Below are 12,692 nucleotides of genomic sequence, written 5' to 3' on the forward strand. Positions count from 1 at the left end.
TAATATTTGTTAGGTAGAACTCCTGGGTGTCAGATGATTTAACAAAAGACCACAAGGAAATTGGAATAGAGGAGTTCGTTACCCTGAAGTCCTAGAGGAGCCACATGGCGGGTGTTGAGGGGCCACATGGGGAGGTCAGGCAAGGTGCAGACAGAACTGCAGGACTTGGGGCACATGCTTATTAGATTCTGTTGGTGGAGTGTTTTGGTGTTCCTGGGCTGAGACCAGACTGATACCTTCAGAAAGAACAGGGTTTGGGTAAGCTCCGTGGGGGGATATATCTAAAGTAACCATAAGGGAAGACGCTGAGAGGCAGGGACACTGTTTATCACAAGGGCTGTTGGGGAAGTCCTATCAAGAACTTATATTTACTTGAGACTCTGTGGGTTGCTATATAGGGCCTGCATTTGCATGAGGAGCTAATGTTAGTGTAAGGCTCCTGCAGGCCCCTTGCCCAAACAAGTGGAAGCTGAGGCAGCAATACCATGGAGCAGCTTAGCTAAACTCTTGACATGCTCCATTCTTCCCTTTCCCATTCTTGTTACTGATCATAACAGTTTTTTGTTTTCCTTGGCAAAAATGTTTTCTAAATCCAAAATCTTGATATAAAAGCTTAGGCATCCTAGATTAATTTAGAATTACTTATTTGTATACTCAACAAATTCTAAGCCTTTATTTGCCAATTAACATTTTTTTATTCATGTGTTCTTTCCTTTTAATAAGCATTAGGTTTTAAACGCTGATCATTGCAGCATGAATAGAAGTAGTTATTTTCTGAGAAAATGGTTATGATGCAGATATTGACTTTTGTCGCAGTGAACAGTGAGATTTATTGACCTAGAAGACAAGGTCAATATTTGCCTTGAGGGACAATAAATCTAGATGTTCAACCAAATATAAAGTCAATATTTGTATTAATACCTATATTTTGAATACCTATTCAAAATCTCTAGAAATTTCTCTCTAGTTGAACTTCTCGATCCTTGAAACATGTAATTCTAAATAGGCTTTGAAAAGCTATCACAGTTTGAAACTAAGACCAAAGTAAATATCAGTGAAGACTTCAGAAGTAGATTGCAGGAATTTTGTAGCGGTTTGTAGCAGTCCTTTTTGCAAAAGAGTGGCATTTTCTTTGAAATGTGTAAACTTAAAAAAAATGTGTGATTCATTAAAATGTGTAATTTGCTTAATTAACACCATTGCACTAAAGTACCTTTTAATAGTTAAAAGGCATGCATAACAGACCTAAAACTCTAAAGTGCATACATGTGCATACATGATCTCCTAGATCGTAAGTGCCACCTTCTTTTGTCCCTTTAGACTTTTTGGGCATTTCTTTGCAAATAGATCACTGGCTTTTTTAAAGTACAGTGCTCATAATGTTATTACATTTTTTCCCCCTTAGGCACAGCCATTTTATTAGGACAGCTGCTTGATTGATTAGAGTGCTCCCTCCACTAAGAGATACCTGATATATATGTGTGTGTGTATATATATATATATATAATATATATATATATACATATATATATATATGTATACTACATAGTATTGATTTCAGAGGCAAACTTTATAGTAAGGACTTGCAGTCATCAAAACAAAACTAAGTACCTTCCACCAAATATCCCTCCCTGTCAGCTTTCTGGCAGTGGTTTGTCTACCTTCCAAATCACCTGGGCTAATCATTACAGAGTTCATTGACTTTTCTGTCTTTAATCTTGTAATTAATAATGAATGTCTGAGCCCATGCACTTAATTTTGTCCTCCTCCTCAGTCATTGAAATAGCTAACAGTTATTTTAATAGAAAATAAAAATTTAAAAGTTCTAGAATTGGAAACTAGCATTAGAAACTAGTCAAGGAAGCTCAAAGGAATAAGAACTGAAGATGAAGGCCATGGATAATTAATATGAGCAAATGTTGATGTTGCAAATACTTTTGAAAAATACGCCACTGTCATACACCGCTGTCATAGTCCATAAAGAATGAAATTTCTATGAGAGCAGCACTCTGAGTTTATGTTTGTCGTGGAGGATGTGCTAAGTACAGTGAAGACCCTGCTCCAAAAGACATCTTGAGGTAGGTAGATGTTCTGGTTCAGAAAAGTTTATCCCAGCAGCTTTCAGAAAAATTATTTAGCATAGAAGCCAGGCTCTGATTCTTACTACTTGCCATGGCAGTTGGGACCTGTTAACTTGCAGGTTAAGGTTCTAAAAAAACAAAACCCTTCTTAAATATGAGTCTGATTGAATGTGAACATTGTCTGAAAGAACTATGTTGATATCCCAAACTGGACGCTCTACTTATAGCAAACTGAGAAAAATTTCCACACATAAGAGATTAAAAAAAAACAACAAAAAAACAAAGTTAGGGTTGTAAGTTAGGACAACACAACAGGTAAGCAGAGGAGAGAATTTATATCATCTCTAATTTATATTATAAATGCTACTTGAGAGGCTATTTATTCCATCTGTGGAAGGGAAACAATCTGATATCAAAAATAATCTTTTTAGATGGAGAAACAGATTTCTCTTTTTAAAACCACACTGTCACCACTGCTCTGAATTCTATAATTTTATGTGAGAGACTCAATAAAAACAAGTAACTCTGAACTGTTAAAGGTAAAAGGATGATCAAAATACTAGGTTAGTGCAATGAATGAGAAATAACAGTGGCAATATGACCTTCAGATAAAGTGGCACTCAAGGACAAAAGCATTAAATGAGGCAAAGGTTATAGTGACAATCAGTGTAGATTCCACAGTTCACCATTATAGCCACTCCATTGCTCAATCCTTTGGTTCTTTTGTCCTTCTTCTATGTTAACTTGATTTAACTTAAACTCTGGTTAAATCTGACCATTGGCCTATTCCAGACCTGAAAACTTGCTTCTGAATATGACTGGAGAAAAGCCACATAATAACACTGTATAAACTCATGTTAAATTAATGAGCATAGACTTCAAATCACCCCTTAATGTGTCAGGGAATAACCTATTTTGCTCTAGTCTGCTCCTGGTCCTATTCTCCTAAAAGACTATTTCAACTTCTCATTTCTCTGATCTCCATCATGTCCTGTGTTCTCCTCATTATCTGCTGATGGCTTGCTGCTTCTTTCTTTGCTGTGAACAAAGTAGCAATTAGAAGAGAATTCCTACTTCAAGTATTGTGACTCTTCTGATTCCAAGTCTATTTACTTTGCCTTCCCTTTTATGGATGTACCATCTATTATCCTATCTAAAGTAACCTTTCCAATTAGGCTTGTCTGGAAGTCTGGAATTTAAAGGGGAAGACGAGCAGAGAAACATAAATGTGGGAGTTGTGAGCATATAGATGGTATTAAAATAATAATATATTAATAAAGTGGCAGTTAACACTTATATAGGGATTTTAATATGCCAGATACTTTTATAAGTACTTTATATAAACCTAGTACTGATAATAGCCTTAGGAGATAGGTTCCATTTTTATGGTCATTTTACAATGACGAGCCTAGATATGAACATCAAAGGACGGTAGTATAAAAAAGACAACCTATCCAAGTACTAAGGTTTGGTACACTCCTCCATAGAGGTCAGGGAGATCAAAAGGAACAAAGAAAAGAGACTGAGGAGGGTAAGCAAATTTGGTAGAAAGAAAAACTGCACACAGGTGTCATCTGGAAGCCGACTAAAGAAGCATTTTAATGATGAGTATTGTGTTAAATACTGAAGACTGAAAATAGATGATGCTTGGTGATGATTTTGAAGAAATCTGCTTAGATGGAGTGATGAAATTGAAATAGGTTCAAAAGAGAATGGAAGGTGGGAAATTGGAGATGATAAGTGTCTTGCTTGGGCTGCCATAAAAAAATACCATGGACTGGTTGGCTTCAACCACAAAAATACATTTTCTTACAATTTTGGAGGCTAGAAGTCCAAGATCAAGGTTTCAGCCAAGTGGGTTTTTGGTGAGAACTCTCTTCCTTGTTCGTAGAAGGTCATCTTGCTATGTCCTCATCGTTTTTCCTCCGTGTGCAGGAAAGGTGTGGGGAAGAGAGAGAGAACTCTAGTTTCCTTTCTTGTGAGGACACCAATAGCATTGGATAAGAGCCCCACTTTTATAACCCCATTTAACCTTAATTGCCTCTTAAAGGCCCTATTTCCAAATATGATTGCATTGGGGTTTATGGCTTTAAAATAGAAACTTTGGGCATATACAATTCAGTCCATAAAAATAGGTATAGAAAACTTTGTATCATGTTGGCAACTCTATTATGTAGAGAATACATTATGGGGGACAAAAGTTAATGCAGGGTTAAGGTTATTGCATTGAAATATTGTGTTACAGGGTTGGGCATTAGTACTGGAAATGGAGTCTGAATTGATTAAAGATACATTCTGGAAAAGAAAAACACTTAAGGACTAGGTGTAGTGTAGGAAGAAACAGGTTATACTTCAAAGATGGCCACAACATTAAATCCATCTGACATCTTCTTTTGCGACGTGATCTTGCCATTTCCCCACCAAGAACTGGAGTCTATTCTTTATTGCCTTACATCTGGGGTTTTCCCTGTGATTGCCTCTATTTAGAGAATATGGCAGAACTGATGCGGTGGCAGTTCTAGGCACAGTCCTTAAGTGGCCTGGCAACTTTGGTTTCCTGCTTCTTGGAAGCCAGCTACCATGTGAGACCACGATTCTGTGAGAAGACCAGGCTGATGCATGAAGTAGCCCTGGAGGATGAAAAATCACAGGACCAGGGGCAGGGTGGGAGGGGGTGTGAGTAAGAGAGAGAGCAGAGAACACCAAGGCATCAGACATGTATGTAAAGAAGCCAATTTGGGTATTCAGAGCTGTCAAGTCTCTAGGTGACTCTAGTCTCAGCTGCTGTCTGGCTGTAATCACATAAAAGACCCCAGGTGCACTTTGCCCAGCTCAGCCTAGTTAACCTACAAAACATTGAGAAATAAATTATTTTCAAGTGGCTTGCCATGCATTCATAATTGAAATTGGGTGGGGGGGATGGTAAAGTGAAATCCAAGAAAATTCTCTGTTTGGGATTGAATAACTGAGTGAATAGTGATGCTGGCAACCAAGAGGGTAAAATTGTGAGGTTTGAAGATGAAAACCTGTTCTATTTTGGCCACTTTAAGGCTGAAATCACTATTAGATACTCTATGGAGATGTCAAGTATGTGAATGAATGTACAGAGAGAGCTTAAGATATAACTTTAGGGATTATTTATTAACTGAGATACTTAAAGCCATATGGCTGTATGACATCCTCAAGGAATAGTGGTGTGGAGACAATATGAACTGGCTCAGGAAAGAGAACTAGGCTGAAATTTAGAGGCAGAGAAGTAGAAACCATTAAGAAAATTAAGAAGGTACATTCAGTGAGATGGGAAGGCGGTCAGGAGAATGCATCATTCAGAAAACCAATAGAAGAAAGTGTTTTAAGAAGCAAAGTGTGGTAAACTATGTCAAAATTTTCTGAAATGTTGAATGAGAAAATAACCAGGCTTATTGGATTGATCAACATGGGCATTATTGATAGCCATTCCTTCCCATCCCTGCAATCTCTACTCCAATCATGAGAATCTCAGTATCTCATATCAAGAACAGCTCTAACCATCTTCCATTCTCTACTCTCTTTACTTCCAAGCTACATTTTTTTCAAAAATCCTTTTCATCATTTCACACTACTGGTATAAAATCTCTCACTTTCATGCAAGATAAGGTTTATCTTGATTACTAAGTAACACCAGAATAAGTTTATTTTATCTACCACCTTTACCTACTAGACCAAGGGCACACATCTCTAGTCATGGTAGTATTGTCCTTTTCCTCTAGCCAAATCCTGACTGTTCCTCCTCTCTCTCTCTCAAGTACCCATCTCTTCTTTTGCTTTATTCAAATCCTTCAATATCTAGGCAAAAATCAGTCTTGCATGGTGCTTTTTACATTTCTCTAGAGCAATGACTTTTAAAATGTAGTTTGAGATCTGTAAGTGGGCCATGAAATCAATTTTGCATGTCCTGCCATCATTTAAAAAATCAAATAGAACAAAAGGAAAGAATGGGATAGGAAAGAAAATATCTTTTAGTGAAGATTTGTATGGCTTCATAAAACTTTTTCAGGATGTTGGTGTTTCTGTGACTTTGTGTATATGTGTGTGTGTGTCTTTTTGTATGTATGTCTTACACATCTATGATCAGTATATAAAATGTTTTTATTGTGGGTCACATGAAGAAATTTAAGTGCTACTTCTCTAGTGGATGTAACTCTCCTAAACTAATATCCAATTGACCTCTTTTTATCCAGCTCATTTAAGAGTTTACAGTATGCTGAATATTTAAGTGTTACTTAATTTATATGTTTGTATTCCTAGAGAATATTCACTCATCTATCCATTGATTTCTCACTGAAAAATATTTATTTTTTAAATAAATAACAGGTATTTATTACCTGTTAAGAGTCATTTTTGTGCTTTTTCCTGGGTTTAGAATAGGTTTAATAGATCCTTCCTCATGAAGCTTATATACAGAAAGACAGTAATAAAGCCATGAGACAAAGAAATATTGACAAAATATAGTGAAATTAAATGAAGAAAACACATAGGGGACTTTAGAGCATATAACAGGGAGAACTAACTTGGGCTTACTTTTAAAAGTTATATTGGAACTGACATCTGAGAAATAATTACAGCCAAGTAGGCAAAAGAAGTGAGCTGGGAAAGAGTATTCCAAAAAGAAATAAATTATTTAAGACCCTAAGGTAGAGAGGAGCACAGCTAATTAGAGGAACTGAGAGAAAGGCCCTTTGGCTGGAACAAAATAAGTGAGGGAAGAAAAATTGAAGATGAAGCTAAAGAAGCAGACAAGGGAAATCATTCATCCATGATGTCCTTGTAAGTTGTGTAGGTTTTTTTCCCTTTTATCCTAAAAGCAATGAGAAGCCCATAAAGCATTTTAATCTGGACAATAATATAATCAATTTTGCATTTTTGAAATGCTTCCTCTGTGGAGAATAGGTTCAAAGGGTACATGAGTGTTTGTGGACACCTAAAGTGGGAGGCTGATGCCCTTGTCCAGCGAGAGATAGTCATGAGTTGGGTTAGGATGCTGATAGTGGAATGGAGAAAAGTGGATGGGTTGGAGGGATATTTAGGAAACAAAATTGATGTGATTTCGTGGTTGATTGGAAATGAAAGGTGAATGAGAGGGATGTATCAAAAGGTGATTACCTAGTTTTTGGCTGGAAGAGTTGGTGTACTAAGAGGAAATGAGCATGAGTTCAATTTTGGATTTGTGGAGTTTGAGATTGATTTGAAGCATTGAGGTGTTGGTGACAGTTTGATAGATGGGTTGATACTCAGGAAACACTTCTGGGCTGGGATAAAAAAATGTGTGGATTAGAACAACCCAAAAGCAAGAATCAAATGGGAAGAGAAGATTAAGATCTAGTTTTGAAAAATTTGAACTTTTAAAGGCTGATTTTAAGAAGATGAAGTAGTAAAAGAAATTGAAAAGAGTGGATTGAAAGGAGAAGGAAAATTTTCCATTGGACTTAATAACATGGAGGTCATTGGACTTAGATGCATTTTGATCATATAATGGTGGGGGAGGCATTGAATGCATTGGAAGAATAAATGGAATGTGAGAAACTAGAACCAGAAAATATGAATAACTATTTGAGAAAGCCCAGCACGTTGCTTTTGGGGAGTAGGGAACACATGCATATTGTAGATGCTCAATAAATACTTGTCAAATGGGCAAATGAACAACTGTGTTCTTTTTACACAATTTTCTTCAAATGATTGATATACTATTAGAAGAAAGAATTTTATTGAATTCTTGCAATTTATTAGGCATTTTATTTAATCTGTCTTAATCCATCCTGTAAGGTAGACGATATTGTTCTAATTTTTCATATGAGAAATCTGAGGTTCAGAGAAGCTATGTACTTGGTGAAGTGCATACACATACACAGCTAAGAAGTTGCAGAGCAGGAATATGAATCAAGTCTTTGTCTTAGAGTCTATTCTCTCCTAGAAAATGGCAACCTATTTGATCATAAAAGTCTATTTTTCCCTAGCTAGAGAAGTCCTGGGAATATATTCCTTGGACTTAGCTTTCTCTGGCCTAATAAGCTATGTATGGAGGTCCACTTTAGATTAGCGTTTCTCAATCATGGCTCAAGATTAATTCACCTGGAATGCTTTTCCCAAAAATGGATGCCTGAACCCCACCAAGGAATCACTATTTTGTTAGAAGTATCCCAGAATATTCTAATGTGCCATCAGAATTGGGAAAATTTGCTTTAGATTCTCACGAAATTACCAATTATAAAAGCCTACAGCCTAAATTATAAACAAGTTTATTATGAGGATTTCTTACTAGTTTTGACTCTGAGTAAGCATATTTCTTTGGGAAGTAGTAGAGCACATATCAGCTGGACACAAACAACTGAACACAGAAGGCAGGGAGTGCTAAGAATCAGGATGATGTGAAAGGCTTCCTTAACCTTGATGCGTCCTTTATGGATCATCTTGGTGCAGTAAGAGCATGTCTTCTGGCCCTGTTGGTATGGTCCATATTCAAGACCTACTGATAGCGATGCTCCTCACCTGAGGTAAAGAGAAAAGACCCTGTCCTAAGAGGAATATAGGATGCTGACTTGAGGACTTACTGCATTTTTGTTTTGTTTTTTTGTTTGTTTTTTGCTGTTAGTATGTGTGAACTCTTAGAAGGGCAAGATTGTGAGCATCCCTTTTAGATAGTGATGTTCATTTCTTCTCCTGATTACCTGAAGAATGATAGAAGTTAGAAGTAAAATTCTTCTGTTCTGTCTAACCTGAAAATTTATATATTTGTATTTTCCTCATTGTTAGAAGTGAAAGTAACCTAAAATAAAACCCACTACCAAGAAGGGAAATATTTTCAGTCTTAGTTCAGAATTCATTTGCCATGAAGGAAAAATTCTCATAGAGTTATGTAGGCGAGATTAAAGATTTTTCCATTCTCAGTTGCCATTCTCTCTTACACTGCTGTGCTCTGCAGTGGCTGCTTTAGGACTAGAAGCTACAAAGTTTTGCACTTTTCAAAAGATGAAATATGTCTGCCATCATAATACAGCAACCATTGTTAAAAATGGTAACTTAAATAAAATTGTCATCATTCTTCCTTGCAATTTCAGTGGATTTGGGTTGTAACCCATGGTGAGCTTGGTAAGAAGATGGCGCATACATAATTCACTTTTAATAGCACAGATATCTTTGATTTTATTCTTTCTTATCATTAGGCTCTTAATACAGTGTGCATGTACCTTTTGAAGTATCTCCTACTTTCTTCTCAAGAGAATTCCTTCTGTTCACTGGAACCAACTAAAAATAGTGCTAATTTTTTTTTATTATATATTGGCTTCCACTTATTGTAAGTAATGGGCTAATGAATCCTGTACTTGGGGATGGGAAACTTCAGAAAAGTCTCATTTTATAGGTTTATATTTAATTCTTCACTATATAAATTTCAGATTTTGAGCCCTACCACTAAAATTTACAAGGGTTTAATGCATATTAAAAAACAGTAGCATTGTGTTTCAAAATTAATTAGATTGGTGAAACCACATAAATAAAGAACAGTTGTAGAGTATTCACTTATACATACACCTTAAAAATGAAATCAAGTTAAAGATTTTTTTCAGGGTGAGAACTGTCAGTGGTAAAATAAGCAAAGAATGAAAGACATAAAAATTTATTTGATCTTTGTGAATAGAAATATTTGGAACTCAATTCATACCATGTTTTTCCTCTCCACTTTTCTCAGAAGATAATAAAGAATGCTTGAGAAGAGAGAGTTTCCTCTTACTTATGGCAATAAAGCTTATTATATCCTATATAATCTATATGATATATTTTTGTGAAATGATTAGATAATATCCTATCAAGATGGAATTTTTTCCTCTAAACTTTTCATCTAGTATATAAATCCATGTATTGGCATATAAAAATAATATGCCAAATATTTCTTCTTAGAGTCACATTGTTTAAAGCCTCAGAAATTTGGCCAAGTAGGCATTTCTAATCTCATTTTTGATAGTTGTGATTCTTGGAATCATCGACAGAGCAAAATACTTGGTAAGAAAGGAAAGAATTACACAAGAGCTTCTGACTAGTGCTTTGGTTTCTCCCATGATGCACCACTACCAATACATTGTGCCTGGATTTTGAAGGTTGCCTCCCCTGGTGGCCTTGACTTCCTTGGCAGCCAGTCCTCTGCTGTTACTGCTGTTCTCCCAACCATAGCTGCTGGTGTTACTATGACTGCGCCACAGTCCATCTTTCCTCTTGTGTCTTAAATGGATGGTGGTTTTTTGTTTTTGTTTTGCTTTTTCCTGCTCAGCCAGCCTCAGAATCCCGACATTTAAGTAGTTAAAAAGACTTTTGATTCCCAAGTAGTAGGCAGATTCTTTAATTTGAATCACGTTGTAATAAATTTAAATTGAATACTGACCAAAGGTTTATTTTAGTAGTATTACCCAGTTAAATTATCAAAAGATTTCTCACCAATCCTGAAATTTGATTAAGTGCTCCTATCTGTTGAATTTCTTCAATTCTAGGCAACTTCTTTAGGTTCCGATAGCCTTCATCAATTCATCTTAATTTGAAAGTTATAATCCTAGTGTCTACTTTCCCTCTGAAAGTATACTTCATTATTTCTTCCATATACTCTCTAATCTGCACAAGTAATACTCTCTTGTCCTTTGCAACTTAGAATTCATGAATTTGTAATCTATAGGATATCATTGTTAGCTTCAGCTATAATTATTAATACATTCAAGTTTCTAAGTGTGAATAGGGAAGTATGAAATATGGAGAATGCTCTTAAGGGGCAGATTAGTGTTAAAGATATAAAATAGAAAATTAAGTAAGGAGCATAATTTACATTAATTGTCACAGTCTTTGTTTTAAGAGAAGTCTTAGCTAATATCAGAGAACTGATATCATACCATATTCTCTGATCATAATAAATTAGAAATCAACAAAAATGTTAAAAACAGTATTTTTAGACCTTTATGAATGTACTCCTAAGTAGCTCTTGGAATGATAAAGAAATCAGTATTTCTAAATATTTTAATATTAGTAGCCAAAAAAATTCCTACTTAATGAAACTTGTCAGTCCTTAGCTAGTGTTAATTGAAGGAACATTTACAGCCTTAAATTCATAAGCATAAGTAAGGACATAGTGAAGAAAAGATAATATTAAAATAAACAGGAAAAGCCCAACAAAAATGTATTCTTTGAAAATGTTAATAAAATGACTAAGTTAATAAAATTGATGAGATTATCTAAAACACTGAGAATGTATAGATTTAAAAACATAATAGAAGTGATAAAGGGGAAAAAGGTATAGATTCACTAGAATAACTTCCTACAATTAAAGTGATAGCATATCTATTTCTAGAAAAATGTAAAAATGCAAGAAATGAAAAATAAAACAATTATTAAGAGAACAAATTTTTAGTAAAAATGTCTTTGCAAAAAGACACCAGGCCCAGCTGGTTTCTTCAGCTTACTTTTTAATCTATTTATTAAATTTAATTTAAAATTACCATACAATGAAATTGACATTTATTTAGTAGAGAATTTTATAAATTTTACTGCATCCATAGATTTGAATAACTACTACTGCAATCAAGATAGAAAACAGTTTCTTCAGTCATAAAAAGTCCCTTGTGCTATTCTTCTGTCACTGTAGTTTTGTATTTTGGGGAATGTGCTATAAATTAAATCGTATAACATGACATTTTTTGAAACTGGTTTCTTCACTTAGCATAATGACCTTGGGGTTCATCCAAGTTGATAAATAATTCAATATTTAAGTTACTTTTTAAAAAAAGATTTTATTTATTTGAGAGAGAGAGAAAGAGCGTGAACACGGGAGAGGGGCAGAGGGAGAGGGGAAGCAGGCTCCCTGCTGCTTATGGAGCCTGAAGACCTGGGACTGGACTCGAACCCAGGACCCTGAGATCATAACCTGAGCCGAAATCAAGAGTCAGATGCTCAACCAAATGAGCCACCCGCGCTCCAGTATTTAAGCTACTTTTCATTACTGAGTAGAATCCCATTGTATGAATATACCACAATTTGTTTATTCCTTCACCCTCTGAAAGTCATTTGCTTGTTTTGAATGGAGTTGCTTATAAACATTCATGTATAGGTTTTTGTGTGAACATTTTATTTTTCTAGAGTGAACTGCTAGTAGTGGTGCTACTGGGTTATAATGTAAGTACATGTTTTTCTTAAGAAAAACCAAACTGTTTTCCAGAGTAGCTGTATTGTTTTTCATTTTCACCAGCAACATATTAGAGTTGAAATTGCTCCACAACCTTTTCAGCATTTGGTATTGCCAGTATCTATTTAAAGCTATTTTAATTGGTGGGTAGTGGTATTTCTTAGTGATTTTTAACTTTTATTTTCTCAATGGGTTATAATGTTGAGCATCTTTTTCTGATCATACTGGTCATCTGTATATCTTCTTTTGTGAAGTGATGAAGTTTTTCCTCCATTTATGTATTAAGTTGGTTTTTTACTGTTGAGTATGGAGTATTCTATATATGTTCTGAATACAAGTCTTCTGTCAGATAATGGGATTATCGGTTTCCTCCCAATCTATAGATTATCTTTTTATTTTCTCAGTAGTATCTTTTGTGG

This window comes from Halichoerus grypus, chromosome 4 (genome assembly GCF_964656455.1).
Source record: "Halichoerus grypus chromosome 4, mHalGry1.hap1.1, whole genome shotgun sequence".
Lineage (NCBI taxonomy): Eukaryota > Metazoa > Chordata > Mammalia > Carnivora > Phocidae > Halichoerus > Halichoerus grypus.